The sequence below is a fragment of the Peromyscus leucopus genome, chromosome X, assembly GCF_004664715.2.
Source record: "Peromyscus leucopus breed LL Stock chromosome X, UCI_PerLeu_2.1, whole genome shotgun sequence".
NCBI lineage: Eukaryota > Metazoa > Chordata > Mammalia > Rodentia > Cricetidae > Peromyscus > Peromyscus leucopus.
The window spans coordinates 54,046,842-54,057,222 of NC_051083.1; positions in this window are offsets into that span (position 1 = coordinate 54,046,842).

A 10,381-nucleotide genomic window follows, 5' to 3' on the forward strand; every position below is an offset into this window, starting at 1 on the left:
ACTGACCTGACTTCTCCATGCTGGGTCTGTATCTCATAATTGCTAGTGTTAAGTGATAAAGGTGGTTAGTATCCAAAATCAAGACATGGGCAGGATTATGCTCCTTCTAAAATCTCTAGGGAGAATCTTCTTAGCTTCTGATGTTTACCTACAATCCTTAGGGATTAGGGCTTACCTTAATAACCTTCTTTCATGTTAGTTACCTTTGCCCAGATCATATTTGCAAATAAGGCCAAATTCTGAGGAATGAAGGGATGGGATTTCAACATACCTCTTTAATACATCTTCAACAATAACCCCTAGCAGGTACCACATCATAGACTGTTTGCAAAGAAGGTCACAACAGTTCTTCCCATATTTCTATTCATTTCCCTTTGTAATATGCCTTTGCTGGTCCTCTCATCAAGAACCGGAGTCTATTTCCACCTCCTCTTGAATCTTGCATTAACTAATAATAGTCAGTGAGGATGACACCATACCACCGCTAAGTCTGAGTCCTAAAGTGCCTTTTACCTTTCACTCTGTCTTACTATCCTCAGGCCTTTTCATGAATGAGTCTGAGATGGGCTGCAGCAAAGGTGAATGGATAAGGACTGTGTCCAGTAACAGCTAGAACCACTTGCTGAGCATGTAGATGCGGCCATCCTAGGCCATACCACCCTACTGAACCCTCTTGCACGCTAGTACCGCAGTTACATGTGTAACCTCAAACAAGACCAGTAGAAATTACCAGTTGAGCCCAGCCAAACGACAGTCCGTAGCGTTAAGAACAAATAAGCCGGGCGGGTGGTGCACGCCTTTAATCCCAGCACTCGGGAGGCAGAGCCAGGTGGATCTCTGTGAGTTCGAGGCCAGCCTGGGCTACCAAGTGAGTCCCAGGAAAGGCGCAAAGCTACACAGAGAAACCCTGTCTCAAAAAAAAAAAAAAAAAAAAAAAAAAAAAACACAAAAAACCTCGTTAAAAAAAGAACAAATAAAATTGTTGCCTCATATTACTAAATTGTGTACAGATTTCTTATCTGGTGAGAAATAATTGGTACAGTAGATCTAGTATCAGAAGCCTGGGCCTGGTTTTTAGTAGCAGGAATTGAACCTAGGACTATGCACATGCCAGACAAGTGCTCTACCACTGAACTCTATTGCAGCCCTGAAGTTTGAGCCTTACATTGCTTACAATCTGCTACCTCAACTAAATCACTTCATTCTAACAGCTTCCCCTCACTTCTTTATAAAATGTGACTTTTCTTCTTAATGCTGTCACCAATGAATTCAATTTCAGGTTTTTGGTTTCAATTAATAAAGCCCCAACTCAAAGAGACATAAGCAGTAAGAGGAATTTGTCAGCTCAACTGACTAATTCAGAGTTTGGTCTTGTCTTGAGGCTAACAATTCAATGACTCAAATGAAGATAGCAGTTGTCCCTTGGCTCCTATCACCTCTTTCTGGTTCCCTCTGTTCCCTGGCTTCATCCTTAAGCAGCATCCTCCCAGACAGGGCCTGGCCTGCAATTCAAGCTCAATGTACCCAGCCTTGGAAGGCCAAGACAAAGTTTGGCCCTTATACAGACCAACTAGAAATACGGCCTGCCTGTCAAAGGAGGGTGTTCCTATGGCCAAGGCTGGGTGTGTGTCCAGGTGAGCCAATGAGGTAGAAGGGTCAAGGGTAAGGGTGGGAGGAAGAAAGTCTTAGACTAAGGCTACCGAGGGAGAATCATACAAAGAAAAACCAGCTACTGATTTTAGAGCAAATGAAAGCTGTGTTGGCTGTGTGGTAACACTGTGATGGTATACTTGACCTTGCAACTCCAGAGAAAAATGGTTTACCTTGGCTCATGGTTTGAGAGGGTCTTAGTCCATGGTGGCAGAAGAGCTTAGTTTATGGTGGCAGGAGCTTGTAGCTGAGGCTGTCCACATTTTATATATATATATAAATATATAATATATATTATAATTATTATATATATATATATATATATATATATATATATATATATATATATCCCTGGTGACCTACTTCTGGCAACTACACGATACTTGCTTAATGTTCCATAGCCCCCTACTGTAACACCATCAGCTAGAGACCAAGCATTACAGACATGAGCCTCTGGGGGATATTTCAGATCCAAACCACAGCAGAAGCCAGAGCGCTAGAAAGTAACAATTTCTGATTCTTGGCAGTCTAATTTTCCACTCCCTGCCCTGTTAGCTCAGGAATGGTAGGGGTAGAGCAGTGAGTACAGCTGTTGAGACTCTGACTAGTACCTGCAATGGGAAAACATCTCCAAACTGCAGCCCCCAGGACTTGAAAAATATCAAGAATGTTCTAAAGATCTTAATAGCCCAATGTACAGGACACATGGTGCTTGTGCTCACAAATAAGCGCTATGGAAACAAGGAATGTTAAACATGCAGAGCTGTCTCCTCAACAGGACATGTTTACCTGTTTTCCACCCAGAAAGCTGGGAATGGATGTATTTAGTAGCCTGGTGAACTGTGCTATCTACAGGGTCAAGCCACACCAGAATCCCCTAGACTATTATATTTATCCTAAACTTTCCCACCCTAGACCTTTATCTTGAACATTGTGTCTCAGTTCATTAAAAGCCATCCTTATGAGAGATGTCACTTGTACTTTACAACAGCTTAGGTAACCTCTGCGTCATACTTAGGGTCAGGCCACTCCTGACTCCCACAGGCTATTATGTTTGTCTCTGTCATTCTCCCTGGACCCTTATCTTGAGCATTGATTCTGAGTCAACAGTACCCATCTTTATGGAAGAGGCCATCTGCACTTTGTAAAGAGTTTCAATGTAAACATGGCTTAAACTTTGTTGTACACATGGGATTGAGTGAATTACCATCAGAAAACTTTTTCCCAGAATTGTACTGTGCTTAAATATGCCTAAAATAAACTACCTGTGGTCAGACTCTAGAAGTTTGACCCAACATTAACTGCCTAAGTCATGTTGAACCAGATTTCTTTCTTGCTTCTCACAGATTGTTACTCTGCCAGCCTTGATGTTTGTAGAGAGCCCCACAGGCCAAACTAAGGGAGAGGCAGCCCAAAGGGTTAGTTTCAGAAACAGGGAGGATGATTCCACTGAGAGATATTTGGGTCTAAATAGTTGCTGGTTCCTGAAACAAGGTCTTAGCTCTAGAAAACATAGAGAATTGATTTTCACTACTACTCAAACCCAAACCCTTGTTCATCTTCTAAATTTGCTGGTGGTAATTTATTTTACTGAGTATCATTTGGTAGAAAATGGAAGAAGAAATCTTTCAGAAGGCTTTCGATCACAACCCACCTCTTCTGCCAACATTTCCAACTACCCTAATTAATTTCAATTACTCTAATCCATAACTGGTTCCTAGGGAGACCCTGAGACACTATTTGTAGCCTTTCCTTTGCCATAAGTAAGCCCATGTACACACAAACGTAGCCCCAGTACTGCCTCAATAATAAATACTCAAACTACCAGGCAAATGCATTATTCACCCACAAGCTCCTCTTGCTGATGCAGGAAAAGCAGATTCACAGGAAGTCGTCCCATCATAGCCAGGAGGTTCATGATGGCGCGTGTAAAACTGCATCCCCTTTCTCCTCCCTCCAATATACAAATTTTTAAAAAAATTTCTCAATAACTCCACAGAGTAGAATCTTCTGTGGGAGAGTCCTGGTTCATTCCATCTCCTTAGATGTAACCTATCTGCAGAAAGGATGCTTTTGCTCTGGTTGAGAATTAGGATTCTACTATACACTCTAAGTTGTGAAATGAAAGCCAGGTCTTCTGACTTCATCATCTCAGGATGTCTCAGAGTAGGATAGGGCTGGCTGTAGCCAATCGGGAGAAATTGAAGAAAACTATCTAAGTGCTTTCTGGTGGTGATGGCTTTAGTCATGGAGCCTTAATAAAATATTCCTCTGGTCAATATGTAGAGCATGCTGTGTTCTCCCTTACTTATACAACTAGGTCCTGTCTACTTGGCTAATGAGAGGCCAAGTGTGCCTTTGGATCTGCCATTATTTTCTATCTCCCTGTCATTCCCTTCCCCTCATATAAAAGTATCCATTCTCTGGATGTCACAGTCCCTCATCTACATTTTAAAAAATCCTTTGCAATGTCCAGAAGTTCTCTATTAGGTAAGAGCATTTCCAAAAATGCAATGCATCTACTTCATTCATTCTTTTGTTCATGAAACTTCATTGGGCATTGTTTTATGGCAGGGAAGTGAATACCTGGGGACATGAAGATGGACAAGGAAATGTCTCCCCTTCCTTCATCCATAAGCACTTACCTGATCATCGGAAAACCATGTTTCTTTAAGATCCCCTTACAGATCTCTTATGGGCTAATGAGGAGAAACAATAGAAATAAATTTTGGTTTTGGGTTTGTTTTTGGTTTTTTTTTTTTTTAACATAAATACTGTAATGGAGCTCAGTGGCTAAGAGCACTTGCTGCTCTTCCAGAGAATCCAGGTTTGATTCCCAGCACCCATATCAGGTGGCTTGCAAACACTTGTAACTCTAGTTCTAGGGGATCTGAGACCCTCTTCTGGCCTCATTGGACACCCACACATATGTGACATGCACTTACACAGACACATACACATAAATAAATATTTTTTAAATCTTTATTTTAAAATGCCATAATGCCACTGGGTGTGGTGGCACATACCTTTAATGCCAGCACTCGGGAGGCAGAACCAGGCAGATCTGAGGCCAGCCTGGTCTACAGGATGAGTTCCAGGACAGCCAGGACTACACAAAGAATCCCTGTCTCAAAATAATAATAATAATAATAATAATAATAATAATAATAATAATAAATGAAATGCCATAATGAAACCTAATTCTTTATAAGCTCATAAAACATATTTTACATCTCTTGTAAACCAGGCATGGTGGTGTAGGCCTGTAATCCCAACACTTAGGAAATGAAAGCAGAAGAATAGCGAGTTCAAGGCCAGCCACCTTCATTCTGGCTCAGACTTCATCAGTCAACATTAGGAATATTGCAGTTCTAGTACCCTGGAGGCTAAGGCAGAAGGATTGTGAGTTCAAGACCTGCCTAGGCCACATAGGAAGACTGTCTCAAAGAAGCAAAGAACCATCTTGGCTTAGTCATTCTCTTCTCTCTGAGTCCTTCTTGCTGCTCCCAAGCAGAACTAATTGCCATCTCCTTTGGAGCACCCCTGTGTGCTCTGCAGAACTTACCAGGTCCTGTTTTCCAACTGCTAACTTCCACACCATTGACTTTGAGTTTGGTCATGTAACTTGACCCGTGACTAGCACTTGAACAATTGACCATCTTGGTAATGAATGTACCCTTTAACTCACAAAATCTACATTAATTCTTGATAGCTAATGCTAAAATTGTATCGCAGCATACCAGTTGGTGTCAGAGTAGTACCAAGTTACTTAAAATGAAGAGACGGTGTACAATTAACCTCATCTTGGAAAGGCTAGGAGGGTAAACATGGAAGACTAAATAGAAAGAGAAGACCATCAATAGGAAATAAAGGATAACAGAGGAGTTTCTGGTGGGGACATGAAACAGCAGACCGACCACTTAAGAAGTAAGAAAGAGATCACAAGGGAATCTTTGGACCTAGTATATTGTCCAGAATTATACAAGAAATCCAATCTCAGCTCCTATCCAAACACTGTTTTCCATCATCCTTAACAACTCATTAAGGAAATCTGACTGGAAACTCATAATATCCAGAATATTTAACAGAATGTCCTGTTGTTCCAATGCTCAAGATACTGACAAAGGGGGAAACTCTACAACTATTCGTTACATTAGTGAAAGCCAACGTCTTCCCGAATGCCTCTGACGTTTCTGCTACTATCTTACTTTGTGTAAGAATGCAAAAGTACGTTATAGTATGGATTAAGAATCCCATGTGTTTCAATAATCTAGATATCACAAAAATAAATTGTGCAAAGGCTAGCTTTAGTGGGAATTGAAAGTATCATTCATGTCAGCAGAAACTAGCAATTATATTAAAGTACCATATCATAAACGAAGTGTCTTATGATGGGTTTTTACCCAGCGTCTCATGCGTGCTAAGCAAGCACTGTGGAACTATGATGATTTTTATATGCCAGATGTTATCCTTCAAATCCCACTGTGGTTTGGCGCAGAAGCAGGTAAGAGAACTAAAAGAAATACTTTAGGGGCTAGAAAGATGGTTCAGTCGGTAAAGTACTTGTTGCACAAGCATACATTTGGATCCCTAGCACCTGAATTCTTATAAGCTAAGCACAGCAATACACACCTAATATCCTAACACTGGAAAGAGGAGGGAAGGAAAGTCCAGGCTTATTGAACCAGCCAGCCCAAATCAGCAATCCTCAGGTTCAGTGAGAGACCCAGCCTCAAATAATGACTAATAATAATGTGAAGAGCAATAGAGGAAGATACCTGATATCAACCTCTGGTCTCTACACATGTAAACACACACACACACACACACACACACACACACACACCCATGCACACCATACACATGGAAGAGTGGGGGGAATTGGTATTGAGAAAATGCTGAATGCATAAAGTGTGTCACAAAAGATCCCCAGCACCCATATACAAAGTCAGAGTTGGTGCACCAGAAGGCAGAGACCAGAAGATGTTAGGAACTCACTGGCTAAACAATCTAACCCATCAGTGAGCTCCAGGTTCAGAGAGAGACTGTGTCTCAAAAAAATAAGGTGGAGAGTTACAGAGAAAAATACTTGGCATTGACCTCTGACCTCTATAGGTACATGCACAGGCCCATACACACACACACACACACACACACACACACACACACACACACACACACACACGCACACACTTTTAATGAACTACTTTAGAAAATTAAATGTTTAAACCAGATGTGGTAGCTTAAGCATGTAAACTGTACTCTTCAGAGGCTGAGGCAGGAGTATTGCTGGAGTTTGAAGCCATACTGAACTCAATAGAAAAGAAGAGGAGGAGGAAGAATAAGAAGGAAGAGAAGGCAGAGGAAGAGAAGGAAGAGTAATGCTTAGTAAACTGAACCTTGACTGTCAGAAAGATGAAATGCTCCCCCCCCCCCCCCCGTTCTCAATTGTTCAGTATTACTGAGTATTTTTCTTGTAGTGTTGGCAAATATAGAATGGTTTGTGTTTAAAACATAAAATTAGGCCAGGTGATGGTGGCGCACGCCTTTAATCCCAGGACTGGGAGGCAGAGTCAGGCGGATCTCTGTGAGTTCGAGGCCAGCCTGGGCTACCAAGTGAGTCCCAGGAAAGGCGCAAAGCTACACAGAGAAACCCTGTCTTAAACAAAACAAAACAAAACAAAGACATAAAATTAAAAACTGTCTTCAGATTTTTGGCTAGCGCAGAGCTTTTCAACCTTGGCACCACAACATCCTGGACCAGATAGATTTTTTGTGTGTGTGGGGGGGGGCGCTATGTTGTGCATTGCAGATGCTTAGCAGCACCCCTGCCCTTTGCCCACTAGATGGCAGTGGCACCACCCTCTCTCCCACAGCTGTGGCAACTGAAATGTCTCCAGACATCCACAATAGGGATTTTTACCTAAAAGGTTTAACTACAAAATGGTGACTCGAGAAAAAGCAGTTTTGTCTGCCAGAGAACATGGGCTGCCCTCGCTCCACCCACCCCCTACCCCCTTCACCCCCACACACAGAGCAAAAGCAAAATCGGCCTCAACTGCTAAGAATGTCAAGGCTGGGAAACTCGCTATACAGGAACAAGACTCCGGTAAATGTGGGAGAGATAAGATGATGTTGTTATTACTGGATTATATCCACAGTTAACCTTTGAAAGTATTTTACCGATGTAATTGGTTATGCTGCTGGTATCAATTCCTACTCCACAATCTACCTCCCTTGTATTGTTTCAGGGGTGTAGCATTTGAGAAAAGCTAACATAGTGTATTTCATCTCCCCACCCCCACCCCCGCCATGCAATTCATACTCAGAGACAGTTATGATGTATGATCCAAGACAATCAAAACCAATGTCAGGACTTTTTGTTAGGAAACCAGCCAATATCCTTTTTCCAACTAGAAATGAAGAAGAGAAAACCCTGCCTGTTGCCAGAAGCCGTAGTGAGGTTGCAAGGGAACGTGTCTTTTGTTTGAACAATTCTGAACAAAGCCAAATGGAAACACAGGGTCCTTGGTGATGTCTTTAGGCTACCAGATCAAGCCTCTCCAAAAGCTATTGCTAAAGTTTTTACTTTCTGTAGTTATAAATTCCCTTTACTGTTTAAGCTACTGTGAGCTATATTTTTCTGATTTTGATACTAGAAGATTGACATAAGAATCTGCTCATGTTCTTTTAACTTTGGCACAGTGGTTGTGCCCTAATCTATTGCTGTCTCAGGCAGTAATTGCAACTTTACGATTACCAGGCTGCTTCTCTAGCAGCGGCCTGGCCGCTCAGGCCACACAGCCTGGTGGGAATTGGGTTCCCGCAGGCACCAGCTCTGCCGCTGCCGCTAAAGGTAGCTTTCACTAAATCTCTATCATTCTAATTATAAATAAGACTCAAAATTCAAAGGCTGGGGTGAAAACCTATGAGCTCAGAGAGGCTGAGAGGCAAAAAACCCTAACCTTCTCTCCTTGTTGGCCCCTTCTTCAAAAGCCCTGTGCTTCCTTCCGCTCTGCCAAAACAGAAAATTCGGCACCATTCCAAATTCCCTTCCTACTACTTCCTGTGTCTCTCTTTCGGGTGCCCTCTGATGCTCTATGTTTACTTTCTGTCAACTAATTGCTAACTCAGCCTCCTGACCCAAGGTTAACTTTATTTAATCAATGCAAATGTAAACTCAAGGATCACAGTGTGATCGAATTTCCCCTAACATGCTAACTGTTTCTAGCTACAGAACCTTTCTAAACCAATCAAATATGTGGGATTTTTCTCTTGTCAACCATCAGCTCTCCATCTTCCTGGATGCCCTACAATTCAACTCAAGTCTGATCCTACAGATTCCAAATTTGAGGACTCAGTCCCTCAAGACTGCTCCCACTCGAAATGTTAATTGCAAGTCCTAACCCTCCTAAATCTGGGATTTCTGATCAGCTAGCTAGAAATTTGGGAGATTCTCACTGTCCCCTTCCCCTGTTTGGTAGCCTGCTACAGTTGCTCACAGAACTTCATTATGTGTACCACTGTGTTATAGAGGCTATTGTGAGGTGTCCTGGTGAAAAGGTACATGCTCTGTTTTGTTTTGTCTTACTCTTTACTCTTTGGTCTTTTGGGGGCCTGCCACTCAGCTCCCAAATAATCACATGGATAATTATTCTTTCTTATGCATGCCCAACCTTAGCTTGGCTTGTTTCTAGCCAGTTTTTCTTAACTTAAATTATGCAGTCTACTTTTTGCCTCTGGGCTTCTGTCTTTCTCTATTCTATATACTTTTCTTTACTTCTTACTCCGGGGCTTACTGTGTAGCTGGGTGGCAGCCCCGGGAGTCTCCTCTCCTCCTTTTCTTGCTCCTCCATCTTCTCTTTTCTTCCTTTTTATTCTCTCTGCCTGGCAACCCTGCCTATCCTTTCTCCTGCCCTGTTATTGGCCGTTCAGCTCTTTATTAGACCAATCAGGTATTTTAGACAGGTAAAGTAACACAGCTTCACAGTTTAACATATGCAACATAAAAGAATGCAACACATCTTTACATCATTCAACAAGTGTTCCACAGCATAAACAAATGTAACACATCTTCAAACTAATCTTCCACAAGAGGCACACAGAGTGACGTCCAGGAGCTTATGCCCCTATACATTAGGATGTTCCACCTTCCCAGCACACAGATGCACTCACCAACCTCTCTGGATCTGGGCATTTAGGGACTCATCAGAGAGACATAACCTATTCTCCAGGTCGTCTCTCCACCCCCAGAAGTTGAGGGGGTGGACCTAAAAGTTCTAAGCCTCTGCTACTCAAAGTTTGATCTGTTTTGCAATCAGCTCTCATCTTGAAGTTCTGAGAGTAGTCTCGGGGGGGGGGGTGCTCCTACCATTCAAGGGATGGAAGAGCTCTATGTGAACAACAAGAATCTTCTATCACCCTCATCGCTCAGGGGATTGCAGGGGACTTAGAGCCCACAATCAGCAACGACGCCAAAGGCCAAACGTTAGAACAAAGATGTTGCAGCACCTTATCACTCAGGAAATCACACAGGCTCTGGGAGCCCTCTGCCAGGAACTTGGAACAAAGGTTAAACATACAGTTCCTTGTAAGTGGAGGACAGAGGAACTTCCTCAGTCTGTCAAAGCCTACAAAGCACCGAACTACCTTCACCCAGAAGCCTAAAGGGCAGCCATCTTGCTTTGCTTGTCTATGTATGCCACAGTGTCTGGTATGGAACCAGTGCTCA